Source organism: Mustela erminea, chromosome 7 (assembly GCF_009829155.1).
Source record: "Mustela erminea isolate mMusErm1 chromosome 7, mMusErm1.Pri, whole genome shotgun sequence".
NCBI lineage: Eukaryota > Metazoa > Chordata > Mammalia > Carnivora > Mustelidae > Mustela > Mustela erminea.
The window spans coordinates 110,947,718-110,968,100 of NC_045620.1; the positions used below are offsets into that span (position 1 = coordinate 110,947,718).

Genomic DNA, 20,383 nt, shown 5'->3' on the forward strand with positions numbered 1-20,383 from the left:
TTGCATTTGTCTAGAATTTGAATCTATTCACTTTAGCTACTTTTCATACCCTTTCAGAAGTTTGGTTTTTTTTTTTTTAAAGATTTAATTTACTTATTTGACAGAGACACAGTGAAAGAGGGAACACAGCAGGGGGAGTGGAAGAGGGAGAAGCAGGCCTCCCACCAAGCAGGGAGCCTGATGTGGAGCTTGATCCTAGAACTCTGGGATTACGACCTGAGCTGAAGGCAGACACTTAATGACTGAGCCACCCAGGCGCCCCTCAAAAGTTTTTTTTAAACACTTGCTCTCTTTTCTCAACACTATGATAAGGATAGCAATTCTGATTTCTGTATAATACATTTTTGAAACTTTTGGGCAAACCACTTAATCATTGTATCTAATGGAAGTCATAAACTTAATAGGGGAAAAAAGAGAAAGGGATTCAACCAAACAATATATAATAGATATTTGGGTTTGATCCTGCAGCTTCTATTATTTTTTTCCCATTAGTCCTCATTTCAGTTTGGGGATCCATTTGTCTCGACAGAATCTGATTCAGAGGGTGGAGCATGTGACTCGGATCAGCATGTTTGACTCCTTGGTCATTGTCCTTCCTTGGTCATTGGTTCTAGGTGAACATGTGACTAAGCCGGTCCCACTAGTGTAAATTTCAAGACCCCTGCTTGGAATTCTGCTCAGAATCAAGGCTTGTCAGTTCTTCTAAGTGTCCCTTCTTTTCTTCCCTTCCTTTGTGTTCTCACCAACATTATACACATTGAGGCCTTGATCTGCTCCCTCTATCTCCCTACATCTGCTCCCTTGAATCCATCTTCCTTACCCTTGCTGGACTTATATCCCCAAAGAGACTTTTAAAACTTTACTGAATTCCCCATTAATGGAAAAATAAAGTGAACATCACTCAGCTTGGTGTTCTGTGCAGTCCATTCATTGCAACCATTCTAGCTCTTTAACCTGGTTCAACTGAAACACAGGAATACAGATACTTTCTTTCTTTCTTTATTTTTTTTTTAAGATTTTAATTATTTATTTGACAGAGAGAGAGAGAGAGAGAGAGACTGAGAGCATGAACACAAGCAGGGGCAGTGGCAGAGGGAGAAGCAGGTTTCCTGCTGACCCTGGGATCATAACCTGACCTGAAGGTAGATGCTTAACCAACTGAGCCACCCAGGTGCCCTAGAATGACTGGCTTTTTTGAGGATGAAAACTTTATTCATGGACTTTATCATAGTCCCTTCCAGGAGCTTTCTCAGAGGCACTGAAATCTGAGAGCAAGCCTGTGGGCATTTATGCTGGTGAGTACCAGCTCTAATAGCCTCAGAAATAACAACCCCAGGCCCTGTGAGCACCACCTTAATAAACTCTCCAGAACAGTGTGTTCTTGCAAAATTGTATCCCTCCCAGATGTTAAATAAACTTATTAAAGCAATATATATCTTACATGTGGTCAACTCTGAAATGATGGCCATTTTAAACGTTTGTGACTTAAACATAACCAAAACAGATAGCAGTTCGTGTTTAATTATTCTACCTCTTAGAACATGTGTTAGTATATAAAATATATACTTTCTTGAGACACTCTGTAGTCAGAAGTCATGGAAAAAGTGTCTGTTGACTTATTGGAACCTGGCAATTAGTGCTGCATCGAGAGGAGAGTGTCTCTATTTGATTTTTTAATAACAGAAACCCTGGCCCGTGAAGGCCTGTGTGCTCCGAGAGAATGTGCTGAGCCCCAGCCTTGTTTTTCTCTTGCTTTCTGTGACAGGGTGCTCCTCCCCAAAAGCATTTGCCAAGCCTTTATGCATGTTGAGTCAAAGCATTCCGAATATGAGCTCATTGCATGTGAAAAGGGCTTAAACAACAGCTCGATGTATACAAGTAGGATGGAATTTTTCAGTCAGTGTTTCAATTAGAATTTCCTGAAGCTTGGACACCTGCGTGCAGTTCGTTCAGTATTTCAGCATCCCCCCTCTGGGATGAAGTGCAGCCCTTGGCTTCCTGCTGTAGATTGAAAGAATGAATAAAGATTCATTTGAAGGACTGTTTGGATAGCCTATCTATGGCACTAGGTATTGTCTATCTCACTGGCTGATTTGGGGGCATACTTACGTATACAATGGCCCATTGTGCTGATTCCAAGTTCAAAATAAGAATTAACATTCATGAAAAACATCTCATCTACAGTTTTTATCTATTCTTTATTTTCATGGAGGAAGGGAGGTCAAGGAGTGAATTTGGATTGTTTAGGATGCAGGGTTAGGGGAAGCCAGGTGAGAATGTATGAAAAAGACAAAAATGGCTTGGGGAAGGAGAATGAGAGATGGATGGTGAGTGGATGAAAATGGAACTTGGTCTTCACTGCCTTACCAAGTCTTATAGGGATGTCCGCCAACCTGGTACTCCCTATTCTCTCTGAGGATTGCTTAGCCCAGAACCTAGTGACCATACCAGCCAGAAGGTCGTCATGTAGTCACGTATTTGTGCTTGAATAACTGAATTTGATTTTTTTAAAGCTGCCCTAACCTGAATCCTTGACTTATTGATGGTGAGATTGTGGAGAAGTATCCCAGGATATGACCCATCCTTCCAAGAATAGTGAAGAGGATGGATGAAAATCAGAGGAGATTTATAAACCATGTTAAGTTCAATAGTAGGTAATACATAGAGGAAAATGTCTTTCTTTGAATCATGTATGTTTATCAGTTTTATGTAGATATTGATTGCCTTTGCCATATCTAAAATGTTATGTTTTTATGTGACTTTTCTTAAAAATGTCTCTTGGTCAAAGATGAAGAAGTTACTGAGTCGAATTTGGGGTAGAGTGGTCAGCCCAAGTTACTGAGTTGAATTTGGGATAGAGTGGTCAGCCCGTGAGAAGGTAAGCAAGAACTTAGTGGAAAGTATTTTCACAGATGAAGAGGCTATGAAAATGCGAGTCTCCTGATATATACTATGCCTTTCTTTTCTCTTTGCTTCCTTTTTCAGATGTCAGGTTTTCAAAGGACACATACACACACACACACACATACACACACACACTTATCTTCTTTGATGACTCTAAAGAAATGCTTATTACCAAGGGTAGAGGCAAGAAGCGTATCTCTCCTGTGTAACGTGGGATTCTCTCAGAATACCCAAAGTGTAGGGCTCTTTGGGAGCCTAACATGGCTGGTGCCTTTCCAGATGAATGCTGGTGGGTAGGGTTTTCCCCCAGGTTATGAGACATGGCCTAGAGGGACTTTACATTTCCTGATGGTTATACCCAGCTCGGTACAGAATTGGACTAGAATTGGAATCCATGTTCTAAGAGAAGAGGCTTTCCACATTGAGCTGGGTTTTCCAACTTCTTGGATCTTTTCTTCTCTTACAAATCACATTTGCAGTTCTCACTGACCTCAGAGACACTTGTCTTTTCATCTTTTCATCCCGCCCTAAGTCATCTAGCTGGATAGAATTTTGCTTTTTTGGGGAAAGGGATGGGGAGGGTCCTTTCCAAGTTAAACAAAGAGAAAGAAACAGTCAATGTGAGATGAACTTACCTCTTCCTGCCTTGTTACATAGTTTTGTAAATCATAGTAAAACCCAACTCTGAATTACTGGAGGGTAGACCAAGTGAGTAGATGACCTGAAATACTGAGAATTATGAAATGAAGGCAGGTTATTACTAACATGTATATATAGGGACATGAACTAGTGGCTAGAGAAGTGTCCTGGGCACCGCCAGGTTAAGGATGTGCTGGTTGCTTTAATGAATTGAGAAATGCCGTGTTTCTTGATGGTAAGCAAATACTTACTGTTGAAATATCTGGAAACAGCTAATGCTCCTAAGTATCTTAGACTTCCTCCTATTTACCTTGCTGCTGCTGACAGTAAAGAATATGTTATAAAACCTTTTGCTGGTATAAACCTTAGACCACTTTGTACCCCGCCAATGATGAGTACATCATTGTCAACCAGATTAATCAGCCTTTAGCATGGAGTTTGTATTGGGAAGTTGCTCGGGCTCCACTGAAGAATGCTTAAAAGAAGGAGCAGCGTGGAGTTGAGCCATTCAACTCGTTTGTTGAGTCTCTCTCTTTCCTGCCCAGTCAGTTCTTGATGTGGTAAACTAGGGTCATCTGAGTTAGAGCAGCTAAAAACAAAAATAAACAGCACCAACACATTCTCTGAACCACACTGGAGCCCCAGACACATCTTTAACTCCTCACATCTCTCAGCCAAAAGGCCAGCAGGGGGTAAAACACAGATTTGAGTTTCACTTCCTCTCCCTTATTCTCCCCCAACTCTGGGGGTTAGGGACTAGACAGAAGGAGGTGGAAAGAAGAGAAACAAAATCTGAATAACCACAAAAGCAAATGGCTTTGGGGTGAATTCTAAAGCAGACCACAGGAAAAGGAAATAACTAAATATTTGGAGTGTGTGTGTGTGAACTTTTATTTGAGTCCCACTTTTCTTTAAAATACCATCTAGTCTCCCTTTGCATGTATCTCTCTGCTCCTAATTTCCTCCATGTCTTGAATGGGCCTTGTGTTCATCTCTGAACATTCTTTTCTTTTTAAAGATTTTTTTTAAATTTATCTGACAGAGATCACAAGTAGGCAGAGAGGCAAGCAGAGAGAGAGGAGGAAGCAGGCTCCCTGCAGAGCAGAGAGCCCGATGTGGGGCTCGATCCCAGGACCCTCTGAACATTATTTTCTTTTGAAGTTTGTGCTTCTTCCTCAACTTAGCTAAAATAGTGACCATTTATGAATTTCTTTATATTCTCCACTCTGGCTTCAAGTTTTCTACCAGTGTTTGAGAAGTCAGTCATAACTTATAATTTCTGAATTCCATTTTTTTCTTTTCCAGTTTCTTATAATGCAGTATTTGATCTATTTTTCTAATTTCTAATTGTTCTTTTTTTCTGTGTTCCCAGAGGCTTTAGTTTTGATTCTCCCTTTCTGAAAAGTCCTCTGACCCAAAGGCTGTGTTACATTTGTATGAAACCAACGAAGTAAGGGAACAGAGGGCAGAGCGCCATTCAATGGGGGACAGTTTTGCGGGGGGAGGGCAAGAGACCCTGACTCATCCACAGCACGTCGACATCTAGCACAAATCTAGAAACTATCTGGTGTAATCAGTTTTCAACATGAAGTGCTCAAGGATAGGGAAAGTCAGGGAGGTAAGATCTTCCCACCAGCCTCCTCCTACCTCATCTTGCTTCCTTCCCTCACTGTTCAAGGGCTCTGCAGGTTCTGAGGGGCACAGCTATCATTCTGTTTTGAGAATGCTACACAAGACCCAGGTCCCCTTGGTAACCTTGGTATCAGAATCAAGGCTATTGTTCTGATAAGTTCCTACTTTCCTGGGAGCTACCTCTGGAGCTCGGAGTCTGTGCTGGTGTCAGTGGGTGACTTGGTGGGTGCTAGGGCCCCAATCTCTAACGGCTTTTCTTAGAACCACTTGAAACAAGTGTGTAGCTAAACATGTCGTCAAAATTATCATATGAATAAACACATAAAATAGTTGTCAAAACATCTGATTAAAACTATTATATAAAACAACATTTGAGGGGCGCCTGGCTGGCTCAGTGGGTTAAAGCCTCTGCCTTGGGCTCAGGTCGTGACCCCAGGGTCCCGGGATAGGGCATTGCATTGAGCTCTCTGCTCAGCAGGGAGCCTGCTTCTTCCTCTCTCTCTGCCTGCCTCTCTGCCTACTTGTGATCTCTGTCAAATAAATAAATAAAATATTAAAAAAAAAACAACATTTGAAAAATAATTGGCAAAGTGTTTTGAAAATGCATCCCACCATAATTTGTAGAATACTTACCTGGCAGGGGAGATACCATGATCAGGAAGACCCTAAGAAAGTGCTGTACTTTGCCACTGGAAAAATGGATTGTTTAAAGGTGAAAATATCCTAGATTTCGAGTCTATTATTCTAAGAAACCCTCTAGGTGGATTTGTAGTTGCTGTTATCAGCTGGTGAGCCGGGCAGCTAATGATCACTTCCACTATGTAAGCTCAGCTCCAGCCCATTCTCCTAGTAGTTGGCCACCTCCTGAACCCATCATCTCCCCAGCTCCTCTTATGGAACAATTCCAGAGCTTCCACTGGCTGCCAGTGAGGAGTACAGGTGTGGGGATCATGATTGTGGCAGCACGTAGGGCAGAAAAAGACTCCATGATGGATGAGTTTGAAAACTCAGGAGTCCACTTTGATTTCTACTCATGTTACTGCTACTGACTGACATTTATTTGCTATTTTGCACTTGCCGAGAACTTTATATACTTTATCTGTAGTCCTTCCAACAACCTTGAATGGAAGATTTTTTTTCTCTCCATTTTCTTGAACTAAACCCATTGGTTAGACAAATTAGAACACATTTAACGTGACTCAGCTAGCCAAAGGCAAAGACTCCATGAAGACATCTGACTGTAGACCTGACCCTCTTTCCTTGCACCCATGTCTCTGCAAGGATCATGGATTGACCTGTGGTATATAGAAACCCCAGCCGTGGGGAGATGGCTTGTGACAAACTGTAGCCTGATTTTATCTCCAGTTCCATTTGATTATTTAGAGATAAACTCATTTCCCTTTGCAGGCACAAAAGGCCATCTGTGCAGCCCAAAACAACATTGTAAGCTCCTATCCAATTTCCTGTCTGCATATCTTTTTAGAGTAATTATGGCTCATCTCTCTAGGTTTTCCATTGATATCTATGTTTTGTTGATTTTCCTCCAGATGCATTGGGGGCTTATGTCCAAATTAAATATCATTTATTTTCTGCTTCTTATTTTTAAGTTTCCTTTGCCCTTTTCTCTCTATGGGGTTTGTGTTATATTCCCATCAGTATCTTACAAATCTGGGAAGCAGGCTGTAAACTACACATCCATGTCATGAGACAATGAGGCATTTGGTTCTCCCTATTTAATCTTGAGCTCCTCGAGGTTGGACCTTGACCATAAGTAATGCTTGGCATCAACCGCCAAAGACCACATCTGCCTTTCAACTTGAACGCCCAGTTTACCTCCTCATCCACACCAGCCCCTCAGGCCATTAGGCAGGGCGTGATTTTCTCTAGTTCATAAATAAAAGTCAAGGCCAGCCAGATTGCAAGGCTTGCCCAGGCTTATGCAAGGATAGAACCATGAACAGGACTGAAAGCTTTTGTGTCATGGCTGTAAAAGATTAAAACCATTCATGCTCCACATGGATTGGATGCAAAAATAATTGACAAGTATTTATTAAATTGCTCTTTATTTTTTGGCATAAAGAACAACTTTCAGGTTTCTATCTTAAGTGAGCTTTGCTTACCTTGGAGCAGCTTTGGGCAAAATGCTGACATCAATCAAGTGTGTTTTCAGCTTTGGGTATTCCACTTTGAGCTCCTTATCTGGAGTTTGGTTCCCACCACTCTATTCCTCTGGTGGGCTCAGAGTCTCTCTAGGCTGCTCTTGTCCTCTCCCTGTCAACTCCACCTTCTGGGCCTCAGCTTTGAAGCTCTGGCCTCTTGGTGCTCCTCAAATCACAGCCTAATAATGAGGTCCTTTGCCCTTCGGTCAAAGGTCCAGCTTTTGCTGGATTCTCATTCTGGGACATCTAAGATCAAAGTTCCCTTAGCTTTTCATTCCTAAATTTTTAAGATCTGCAAGAATGTGCTTGAGAGATGAGACTTTGATTTAGAGCCACATGAAGAGGTAAGTGACTGATGTCATATCTGCTCCTGTGCTGGCTTTAACGAGCATGAGAAAGGAGGGCGAGGGGATGAGAATCCGATGGGCCTGGTGCAGAAGGGGAGCCCTGAGGGAGTGGACAAGGCACATGGGAGGCAGCCGGGGAATGTACATTTCGGAACCAGTGGCAATGAGTGGGTTTCAAAATGCTGCTGACTTCACAAGTGCACTGACCCTTCTGTGGGTCGCTGCTTCTCACACTGATTGCTCCTCTCCAGAATTCTTGTTTAAAAAAAAAAATCCACTTAATTATTCATTGCTGGAGAGACTATAGAGAAATAGATGGTAGATATTAGTGCATCCCTTTGAAAAAAATTGTACTTTTGGCCAAGAGTCATAACAATGTTTATGCCCTTTGAATCCATAATCCTTTTTCCAAGAATCTAGCCTCAGAAAAGAATCCCACATTTAACCTGCAAGCCTGCTCTACAATGGGGTGGGGGTAGGGTGCAAATACCCATTTCTAGTTGGTTACTTGAATTTCCAATGCTCATTAGCAGGAAATTTAAGTCTTTACTGTTTGAGACTTCCCATCACCCGCTTTATTGGTCAAGAATACTAGGTGCTTTATTCAATCCAAAGAGAGTCAGAGAAGAAGGGAATCGGAGTAGTCCACAGTAGAACCTCCAGGCTCAGTTATTGTTGCTTCTGTTATTAGCACCTGTTCTACTTTTGAAAACGGTCCAGGGCATCCATGTTCAGGGTCATACTGAGGTCCCTATGAGCACCAGCACTTGCCATGGGAGCTCTTTGAAACATAATCACGTGCCTCAGTACTGCTTATTAATATCTCCACATTTTGGCTCCTAAGATTCCAACTCAGATACCAATGTTGTCATGTTCATTAATCCTTCCCAGAACAACAGCATCCTTCCCAGGATGGAGTGGCAGGGTCCAGAGGTGTTTCAACCTCAGCCACATGATGAGTCTAAGAATCTACCATGTTACATCTGGACCACTAGCCTGAGTCTCCCTTTCTTCATGGCCTTTGCCTCAAAGGTCTCATTGCCTTTCCTGGCCATAGGACCTTGGGAGGTCACACCAGTTCCCCCCTCTTGGTTTCTCTGATTTTGAATTGTGGGGAGTAGGTTTTACATATTAGTTTCTTCTCTGCTAAGTCAATCACTGAGTAGTGATCTTCTATTGGAAAAAATATTGGCTTATTTCTCTCTCTCTTTTTTTAGAGTGAGAAAGAAAGAGTACGGGTTGAGGGTGAGGTGGGAGGGGCAGAGGGAGACAGAGAGAGAGAGAATCTCAACATGGTGCTTGATCTCATGACCCTGAGACCATGACTGGAGCTGAAAGCAGGAGTTGGATGCTTAACCAACTGAGCCACCCAGGTGCTCTTCAGCTTCTCTATTTTAAAACCAAAAATAAAACTCTTATATGAGCATGCAGATATTCACTGAACAACTGTTTATAAAAGTCAAATATGAGAAGAATTGAAGATATAGCATTGGGAAATTAGGATAGGTCCACTCAGTGAGACAATATGCAGCTATTAAAATTCTGATTATGAGATTATGAGAAAACATGGGTGTTTCCCTCCTATTTTCAAACTTTCTTTTGATTTGTCAAATTGAAAGGAATAAAAGACTCTTAGAATTAACTGTGGACATGAAGCTGTTGCTGACAGGACTTGCTAATGATTTGCTTGGGAAAGTGAGGGGCAGAGGACTTTAAGATGACTTTCAAATGTTTGCCTTTAACATGAGGGTGCATATTTGTGTTGTTTACTGAGATGGGGAGGCAAAACTGGGGCAGGGAAGAGCTTTTTCTGTCTATGCCGAATTTGAGATGCCTCTTCGACATCCTGGGAATGTGGAGCAAACAGTGGGATGAGGGACCTGAGTTGGGGGAAAGGTCACTGGTATCAAGGGGAGATATTTTACACTTGAATAGTATCAGTATGCAGAAAAACATGAGATCAGATGAGCTCACTTAGGGAGAGGGGAGAGAAGGACAGGATAAAAAGATCTAGACAGTCTCCAGTCATTCCAACATTTGGAGACCAGACAGAAAGAGAAGCCAACAAAAAGTCAGAAATGATGCAGCTGGTTAGGTAGAAGGAAAAGAGAAGTGGCATCATAGAAACTGGGAGAGAAGAAGACTTTACCGAGGGAGTGGTTGATTGCATCGAAGGCAACTGAGAAGTCAGGAAGATGAAGACACAGAGGTAACTTTTGAATTGGCAAAGGAGGTTGCTCATGACCTTGAGATCAGCAGATTCAGTGGCATGGAGAGGAGGAATGTATGCTGGGGTTGGCTGAGCTAAAACTAAGAGCTGAGGAAGTGAAGCTGGGACTGTAATTCTTTCAGGAAGTTGTGCTGTGGAAGAGCTAAGGAATGAGATGTGCCTGGAGGGAGAAATGACTGCTCGTGGAAATGATCCAGGAGAGTGGGAGAAACTGATCATGTAGGGAAGAGAGAGGTTAATTGCAGGAAGGATGAGAGGATGGTATGTAGAGCCCTAACAGAGAAATCAGCCTTTAATGGAGTGGGCATGCGCACAGACTCCTTGGCACAGTACCTGGTACAGATAATAAATACTCAGTGAGTACTTGCCCGCGGTTATTACAAGTGTCTGGGTGGAGTACCAAGGGGAACAATTACTGACTGGCCCAACTCTTTGCTCCAAAATCAGGCCATGAATGATTGCCTCCACAATTGATACGGCCCGGCCAAAGAAGAACATGATGAAAAAGCAGAGTGGTCCATTCTTCTCTCCTACAGCCCTGCTTGGACAGGGTGGACCCTGCATGAGGGGCATTCCTGTGTGCTTGAAAAATGGAAAGATCCTAGTAACTGAAGAATAACTGATATGACTCTCTTTTAACTGAGTCTGTCATTTTCTTTTTCACTGGGTTGTATTTGCCCTATTAACAGTGCTCTTCACTGTTCCTGAGAGCAGCAGCTGAGGCCCTGGGGACTCTGAAGAAAACGAAAACCACAATCTCAAAACCTCTCTTATTGCACAATCAAAATGTGAACCACTGTAACTGCTGAGACACAAACCGTGAAGTGGTCATTTCACAGGCTCCTGCAGAGAAAACCTTCTAACCAATCTGTGTAGCAACCAAAGAGACTGTTATTATTATTATTATTATTATTATTATTAAAATAGCTGTTATTCCAGAAATTACTGTATTTAAGCCAGGAACTCAGAGTTTTATCTACACGGAATGTTATTGTTGATCATTTGACCTCACTGTTGAGACAGAGTGAGTGATGTTCCTTGCCAAATAGCTGAGGAAGAGAAAGCCCATGCTTTCATAGCATTGTTTAAAAAAATAATAAAAGATTTCTACAGAAATTCTGCAGAAAATCTTCAGTCACTTTCCCACTCAATAAAAATTTAGAATTAAAGCAAAAATGTATCAGTCAGGATTCTTAGTTGCAAACATCAGAAACTATCTCTAACAGACTTAAACAAAAAAATAATTTATCAAAAGAATAGTGGAAATGACCCTGACATCCGTTTAAATGGAATAGATAAATTGTGATATACTCTTACAATGAAATACACAATGATGAAAAATGAACAAACCATTGATGCACACGACAATATGAATATAGCTTATAGACATAATATTGAGTAGAAGAAGCCAAATAGTATGTATTTCCATTTACATTAAGTTTGGAACCAGGCAAAAAAAAAAAAAAATCCATGGTGTTAGCATTGGTGTAGTGGTTAATCTGTGGTGGAAGAAGGGCTAACGCGCCATGAGGTGTGATTCAGGGTGAGACAGGTGTGCTCAGTTTGGAAAATTCATTGAGCCATGCATGCTTGATACATGTTATTTTCTCTATGTATGTCTTCATGAAAGTCACACAAAAAGAAATCAACAGAAGGACTATCCGTAGGTCAAAATTACCACCAGTAATTGATGGAGACATAGGTTTGAGGCTGTAGGTCCAAGCATGCCTCTCAAATCTGAGGCAAAACTGGAATGAGCACATCTTTCTATAGCTGCTGAGCAGGAGATGCTGTCCTTTGCTCTACAGACCCTTTGCCTGGGACACACACCTATCCCTACCTGACATTTGGTTATATGTGCATTTGTTTATTTCCTGTCTCCTGAATTAGGATGTGAGCTTACTGCTGGCATATGGTAGGTACTCAGAAAATATTTATTGAATGAATGTTATTGCCTTATTCAAAACTGAGCAGGGTTCCCTTTTCATGGATGCCTTCTTTTCTTTAGATAGGTTATCAGTCAGAGTCCAATCAAGTCTTGCTGTTCCAGGAACACATTCCTTCTTTCAGGCAATCTCCTGTATTTCTTCTCTGATTCATCAGCATTGACTTTCAAGTTTTGGTCTCATCCAGCAATGTGATTTCCTGTCATTCCAAGTTCATGATGGGAGAGTTGTCCTACTGTGACCCCTGTGTACTCACAATGAAAACATGCAACATCCTCCTGAACATGCAATACGATATGAAATTACCGTCAGATGCAGCTGAGGCAAGTCATGAAGAAGAGGGTAAACCGAAATGAGAACCCATCCGTCAGTGGATTGTGATGGGGTGATGCCCCTGACCCTGACCCGTGACCAAATGAGATTGCACAGATTACTTCCAAGCTTGTTTCACTTTCAGCCCATTGACACCCCATCATTCATTTGTAGAGCAGGCAGGGGAATCCAACAGTGGGATCCTGTCCTTCCAGTGCACTTTCTGTTGTTTAGGATGGTTTAAGAAAGAACCAACTGACTCTCCAGATGGAGAATCACCGGGGGTGCTGTGCATATCCTACCAACTTTGAGCCTCACCTTGCCTCTACCCCTAAACAAGGCACATGTCCTCCCTGAATGATGTTAACGCCTCAAAGCCTGCCCTGGACAGCAACGTGCGGTAGCACCTGGAGAAACTGACCAGGACTTTGGGCGTGAAGATGGATGCCCTTGTCTTGGTGGAGGGCAAAGTAGAGAGAGTGGGTTGCCTCTTATCATTTTTCTTAGAATTCTCAGAGTTTTCCTAAAGCTACCATGATTCTTCCCAACAACGAAAGTTCAGAGATTCCGTGTGACCATGTGTAAAATTTTGTCCTACATTTCTGCGTTTCATTCCTGAATCGGGATAAATGGTTAAAGAAACGTGGCAGACGCTTAACTGATGAACCACCCAGGCATCCCCCCCACCTCCTTTTTTTTTTTCTTTTAAAGATTTTATTTATTTCACAAAGTAAGAGAGGGAGAACAAGCAGGGGGAGTGGCAGGCAGAAGGAGAGGGAGAAGCAGGCTCCCCACTGAGCAAGGAGCCCGACGATGATGATGACGTGGGACTCCATTCCAGGACCCTGAGATCATGACCTGAGGGGAAGGCAGATGCTTAACTGACTGAGCCACGCAGGCGCCCTTGCCACCTTTCTAATTCAGACCTTCATCATTCCCTACCCCTTCTGGCGTCCTTAAGAAGCAGTCAAACACGGGGATTCAGATGCAGGTAAGCATATGGCCTCTAATGCTTATTGACTGCATGACTTCGGGCAAGTTGCTTAATTTCCTCATCTATAAATTGGGATAATACCTCTTGCTATGAGAATTCAGTCAGATTATGTGTATAAAGTGGCACCAGCAAAGAACTCAGTAAAACAGTGATTATTACCATTTGTTCTCTGACTACTCCAATGCATTTTACTCGCCACAGTTGGATTTACCTTCAACAAGGAAGCTCCCATGATGCTTAACAAGCTCCGTGTGCCCCACCCAGAGCTATGTAACACCTAACATTCCCATCCTGGCATTCCAGATTTTCCCTATAGTACTTGTCTAACCTTCTGACCTCTTGCTTCCTTCTGTTTACCCCCTGTTCCAGTCAGATGGACCCTGGCACTCTTCCCAACACCCTTTCCACATTACAGCCTGCGTGTGTTGGCTTATCCGTGACTACTGTTTGATTTACCTTCCCTGTCATTCAAGGTAAGTCAGAGAGTTTCTCTCTGATAACAGCATGTCTTTTTCTCACCTGCTAAAGTCTCAGTCCATAACCACACCTTTCTCCAGGATGGCTCACTGTCTTCCTGGTTTAAGCTGCCTGTGTGTTCATCTTACCTCTATGGCTGGAGGAACCTCTGTTCCCCCAAACTCACGTCTCCATGCGTTAGGACCAACACTGGAAGATTCAAGTATTTGTTTTCCTCTTCAGGTAACAAGTTGCAAAAGAAGCAATTTGACCAAATTCCCCACTTAATCAGTTGGTTAGATCAAGATATAGGTCTTGCTCAAATAAAAACCAAAGCTGGAAAAATATTTGTGACTCAGAAATGGGAAAAATTGGATTGTTCTGGCTCAGGCCATGTTCTGCTCACCCAACCTGTTTTCCTGGTGGCCTCCCTGCTTCTGAGCTCTCTGCTAGTCATAAGGGACACGAGACTGTACACTGCCCTTATCTCATACGGAATGGGATAGTCAGTTCCAACGGACTGAATGTTTTCAAATGAAACTTGTACTTCTAGCAGCCATTGGTAGTAAATGTCAGCTCTCTTAGAACTATTTGAGGACTCCAAGAAAGTCTTTTAAAATTTTTCCGTGGCTGCTTCCTTCAGAATCCATGCTAGTTTCTTAAAACCCCACTTATGAGTAGCAATACTTTCCTTCAGACACTGACCACAAAATGGAGGGTGTGAGAGGAAAACTATGAATCCTTCCAGAAAGCGTTGCTTTAAAAATAATGAAGTTCAATTATGTTTTGAAAAGTTTTAACTTAACTCCCCTTCCTCTTAGAGCCCTACATCACTACATACTATTTTTTACTTGATTCACGTATTTTTGAAAAACCTTTTTAAAAAGTTTAAATAAATCGGGTGCCTGGGTGGCTCAGTGGGTTAAGCCGCTGCCTTCGGCTCAGGTCATGATCTCAGGGTCCTGGGATCAAGTCCCGCATAGGGCTCTCTGCTCAGCGGGGAGCCTGCTTCCCCCTCTCTCTCTGCCTGCCTCTCTGCCTACTTGTGATCTCTCTCTGTCAAATAAATAAAATTAAAAAAAAAAAAAGAAAAAAGAAAAACACTAAAAAAAAAGTTTAAATAAATAAATAAGATATTGCTAATTTTAAGAGGAATATACATTTAGGAAATATTTTATAAGTGAGGTTAGGCCACTCAGGCTGAAAAGAATCATGAAAGCTTAAAATGTTTGTGTGCATGATATGGTTTTTATAATTTTAGCATTTTGCATTAAAATATATCACTCACTGCACTGTTGACCCTTGGTTTCATAAAGGGTACTCAAATTTGTCAGCTTTGTTTGATGGACTCATCTGTCTATGAAATACCTCTTTTATTATTGTTTTAAAATATACTTAACTGATTTATTTTTGCCTTTGGTTATGAGTATATTTGTATTTGCTTTCCTCTTTCTCTTTTTGTAAATTAATTGTCTTGGGAAAAAACTTCAAACATATATGAAAGTAGAGTGAATAGTATAATGAACCTCAAATATCAATTACTCACATTCTAGAATTGTATCTTCCCACTTTGGTTTCATCTCTCTTTTCCCTCCTTCTCCCTTTCTTTAAACTGAAGTGTGTTAAAGCAAATCTCATAACTGTGTCATTTCACCTATGTGTTTGTTATGCCCCAATAACGGGTCCGTGATTAAAGGAGTGAGACTGATATAGAGTGAAGGTCAAGCAAAGCTTTATTTTGTGCCAAGCATCAAGAATCTAACCGAACGTTCAGGGCTGCACCTTTTACAAGAGAGGGTGACCCTTCTCTGTTTCACAGACTAGCTTTTAAGGGCAAAGGCCATCTGGTCAGGCCTGGCCACACACAGGTGACCAATAAGATTTTACACACACAGGAAACTCCACAGTGATGCTAGTTGACCAGTTGAGTTACAATTTACCCTAGTAGACATTTGACCCAGCCTATTACACCTTGATTAGTATTGGTTCCAAAAAGGCTCCCAGAGGTGGGGACGCGGGGGGGAGGCCATACTCCTTGGTAGCTAGGGAGACAGTATGGAACCCCCTGATTCATGTCTCCACCTGGCCTGACCCACCCTTGTATCTGGGCTGTTACCTGGAGCTGGTTTCCAGGACTTGTTTTTAAGTGAATCCCCTGGGGCAAGGGGAGCAGGGACAGTTTAAGGGTTAAACAAGATTTTTGTTTGACCTCAGTGAAAGCCTCTTGCTAGAGTATAAAAATATAAAATAGGTCCTTACAATGTTTAAGTATGCATTACTAAAAATATGGGTATTTTCTTACATAATCATCATATTGTCATCACACCTATCAAAACTATTATTAGTGTATTGGTATTGTTATAGTACATCACCCAAATGGAAATTACCCACGTATTTCTAGTGTTGCATTGCAGTTGGTTTGCTCAAATCAGTGTGTGGCAATGGCCACACATGTTCTTGAGTGTTTGTGGCTAGAGAAGAGCTTTAGGGTTTGGTGAAGGAGAGCATGTGAAGTAGGTGAAGGGCAAGACAGCACTGTGAGCTGGAAGGGAGACTTTGGGAAAGGGCCATTGAATAATGTGTCTCCAAGACTGGAACTGTTTATCTGCTAGACAGTACTTACTTACACGTAACTTCCGGTATAGACAGAAATTTGAGGCACTTCAGGGTGTGTTCCATTTGTAAACATGACTTCCAGAAGAACTATTCCACCTCCTCCATCCCCTCTTATTTCAGTAAATTACACACAGTACCCCTTCTGGGAAGCAAAGAAATTCAGACTCTTCCAGAGTAGCCACTGTTACAGCTTTTGCTGGAAATGCATCACAAATTTAGCTGTCCTTATTTTCAGAGGCTTATTACATCTAATCTCAGTCCCTTTACCTACCACTCCATTTTTGGTAAACTAGACATTGTGTTCAGTAGTTCTGAACTTCCTCTGTGCTGATGGTAATGATTTCTGAATCTGCTAACCATACCAGAATATACGTCAGCAACTCTGTTGTTAATAACTTTGTCTGTAAAAACCAATCTAAACCAATCTTGAAGTATTGTGCAACCCACCTGTTCATTAATAGTTTACTATTTGTGGATCCTAGTGAAAAATGGGTCTAATTCAAAGATTTTGCTTCAAATATATTTTCTTTGGCTTTGGAGATAAAATAAACTGTCCATAAACAGTGGTGGGGCAGCTTCCGTCAATGCATAGTGGGAGTCAGGGAAGAACCCCCAACTCCCTCCTACAGTTCTTCCCAGCAGACTTCAAACACATTTTTTTTTTTTTTTTGCATCCAAAAGGGAGCCCTCCAGGCTTCTAATCACCAACCCAGTGGGATCCCAAGTGGCTGGGAATTTCATAAAGCAAAATTCCCCAGGGAGTTTCAACAGAGGTGCTCAGGAAGCCAAAACCCCATTAGCTCTTTGGCCCAACACAAAAGCCCAGCTGCAGACTAGCTTCCCACACTCTGTGCTCCCAGTCACTCTCTTCAGCTGCTTATTGTTCACCTCAGTGTCAACTCCTGCCCATAAGTGTCTTGCAAAAATGATGTAGATGGAGGTGGGTGTGGGGAGAAAACATCACCATGCCCATCACCACCCTCATGCTATATATTTCTCTAGCACTCTGTGGTTGCAAATTCTGGTCATAAACCTGGAACTCTTGATCCTCATAGGGAGCCTGTAAGGTTGGGAATGTAAGGTATCTTTCATCCTGCTTTATATGTAAACAGATCAAGTCTTACTGAGGCTAAAGGCCTTATCTAATGTTCTGCACTTGGCAGAGCTAAAACCAGTGTGCCAATATTTGTCCTCTACTCCATTGCCTTCTCCCTTCTCCACGTGGCCTCAGTAGAGGCTTAACTCTGCAGACAATCTTTGGCTGACTTTCCTAACTGATGGACCTACTTGCTTGTGTGGAAGAGGGGTATTCTTGTCTTTGGGGTATGGGTGGACCTGGGTTGGCCCAGGACAGAAATCTCTTCCTCAAATGACATAGTCCTTTTACATTATGCCATAAAATTGTTGTCATTTTCTGTGAGCACTGTGACATGAAAGATGTTGCAGACCACTATCTCAAAGGAGAGTTTAAATGTTCCCTCTTTCTACTGAACTTAATATCTGAAAGCCAGTTGATATGCCCATGTCCTGAAAAGTCAAGTCTGTCAATCATAAATAAAAATAAAATTTAATTTACTATTTTTCAGTGAATTTAAAAAGTTGACAACATTTCCCCCCAATAAGCCTCTTATAACTTGCATTGTGAGTTGAAGCACTATTTGAATACTTCTTTTTAAAAGCTTTATGGTCGGTTGCCATGGAAGAACTTCTTGTTCCTTTTCCTTGTCTCTTCCAACAGAATAATTAATCACCATCTCTCCCATCCTCTGGTATATTGAGGCCAGGCTCTGAGACCTATAGTCTACTTTGTGTATTTAGTTTTGAAATAAAATGAGGCAGTCCCATTGCATGGAATAATTTCTTTGTTTAAACTTCAAATTAGATTAGCTCATGTCATTACTCTCACGTGGGCTATTATGAAAAACTTTCTTCTTTCTATGGGCTTTGTTTTTATTAAGTTTTCAGGAAGTTCTGCTACTCTTGACTCAGGTCCAAAAGCCAATTATTGGAAACATGGCCTCAGGCAAAATTAAAATGTTCTTTTAAAATACATATTGATTCCTTCTATCTTCTCCTATTCTAGCCTCTTCCCTTAACATGCCATTCTAGCATACCCTGGGAACCTATACCCAGGACCTTGTAAATTATCTGTCTTCCCTCAGTTAACTTTCTTATTGAGAAGATCAATCTGCACTAAAGTATATGAATATTATTTCATACCAGTACTTGGTTTACTATTTGCAAAGCCATTTCTCATGTGTACATAAGATTGTGAGTGTAAGGGTGTATATTAGCAGAGAAGTATTTTTATATCATTCTGTCCCAGAATCGCATCTGGGTTATCCTTTTGCATGAGGAACCATTCAATGATCCATGGGAAGAGCGTTATATTGGTTGTGAACCTTTTCATTTAAGTAACAGAAAACCAACCCAACTGACTTAAACAAAAAGACAACTGATTTTCTCATATAACTGAAAAGTCTATGGATATACTTGAGTCGTGACTAGGTCCAAAGACTCAGACAATATTATAGGAAGCCAGTTTCTCTCTAAGTCTTGGCTCTGCTTTCTTCTATTTTCACATACATTCTCCATTCCTTGTGGACCTGTGGCTGCCAGCAACTTCAGCTTATATCCTCATGTCTGCAAGTCCAGAAGTCAAGAGATGGAATCTTATCCATTTGCTTGAAGACTAATCTAGTTAATTCTCATTGGTTTTATTTGTTTCTTGTCTGCATCTTTGAGCTCGTCCTTTGATCAATGAGAGGGCATGTTCTGGATGGCCAGGTCTGGGTCACATATCTACCCCAAGGTCCCAGATAGATTGTATATAGACTAAAAATCAGATAAAGATGGTTCCCTAAAGCACAGTCAGGGTGCTGCGAAGGTCCAAAACACTGTGTACTGCTCAATTGTGCAATGCAACTGGTAAGGAAAATATTTAGATGGTTAGTCTAAGAAGATCTCTGTCAGTGGGGATAATGAAATCATGCTTCCCTTCTTAATTTAAATGAGGACTGAGTAAGGTCTCAGATGTAAAGAGCTTTACACAATACTCAATAAATAGTAACTGCTGGGAAATAGATGTTAATAACTCTGACACCTTCATTTTAAGTTGTAAGAGGCCCTTTTGGATAGAAAATGCCTGGAATTCTTGGAAAAACTACTTAAGTGGTCCCTGTTGGGGTTTGTAGTTTTGAGGCAAGTACTGACCTGTTGGAGGACATTTTTGATTTGGGGTTTAGATGCTGCTGTTATATGTTGTCAGGCTGTGTTCTTCCCTCCCTACCCTCATATTTGCTGACATAAGTTTACACAAGAGGTGATTCTGCTGAAGGAAGGAGGATTTGCAGTTCAGATCTGATAAACTATCTGATGAGCAGAGTTGACCCTAAGTGAGGCCATATGGCAAGGAAGGACTACTGGTTAAGAGGGAAGAAGAGTGTAGACCGGTGATTCCCAACTCGAAACCAGGATCCACCAGCCCAGTGTAAATTTTTTGTGTCTTAGAGAAAAGTGTGTGTGTGTGTGTGTGTGTGTGTGTGTGTGTGTATTGAAAGAATCTAACACCAGGAGCCAGAGCACTCTATTCTGAGCACCCAGGACCTAGACTAATACAGAAAGAAGTATAGTATTCCTTTTTATTTCAAAGCAGCAGCAACAAGATAGCACTGGAGTTGGCAGAAATGATGTCTGTTTGACATGTTAAAGAGGAGGCAGCTCTATCTCCATGTCCATGTTACTCTTGTGCTTTTTAGCAGTGGTCAGATTTAACATTTATTTAAAAGGGGAGCACATTTGACCTTCTGATGTACCCAAACACAAATTTGGGGTTCATTACGTAATGATATCTAACAGACGTAGGATAAAAGTCTTTTATGAGTCCCTAATTGCAGCGAAATGAAGGTGAAATATTAATAATTCTTCTCAGTTATGAAAGGAGGCTCAAAGACCAGTGACAGTAATTAACTTTCCAGGTGCTTGTACTGGCACTGTTACTGGTAAGTAAATTTCAGCCATTGAGACCTCTGCTAATTAGAAGAGAATGGCTTCCAACTTTCCATTGCTTCTTTGACCTGTTTGTGCTACATAAATGAAATGTGAAATGTTGGAAAGGAATAAAAGCTGAAATTCTTATCCTAGAACAA

The 20,383-nt window shown here is 41.5% G+C and overlaps 2 long non-coding RNA genes across 4 annotated transcripts in view; one reads left to right on the forward strand and one right to left on the reverse strand.

Annotated features, from left to right (window-relative positions):
- LOC116596002 overlaps positions 1-14,390 on the forward strand; it is a 42,113-nt gene extending 27,723 nt beyond the window's left edge. The window contains exons 3-4 of one of the 3 annotated variants that reach the window (XR_004287960.1): positions 13,011-13,160; positions 13,533-14,390. This is a non-coding gene — a long non-coding RNA (uncharacterized LOC116596002). The remainder of the gene's footprint in view (positions 1-13,010; positions 13,161-13,532) is intronic. The other 2 variants (XR_004287962.1, XR_004287961.1) reach the window with 2 other exon arrangements.
- Positions 1,182-5,248, reverse strand: LOC116596001. Its single transcript, XR_004287959.1, has 3 exons — positions 5,191-5,248; positions 3,540-3,633; positions 1,182-2,001 (listed from the first exon to the last, which is right to left on the reverse strand). It is a non-coding gene; the product is annotated as an uncharacterized LOC116596001 (long non-coding RNA).
- Positions 14,391-20,383: the final 5,993 nt, after the last annotated feature.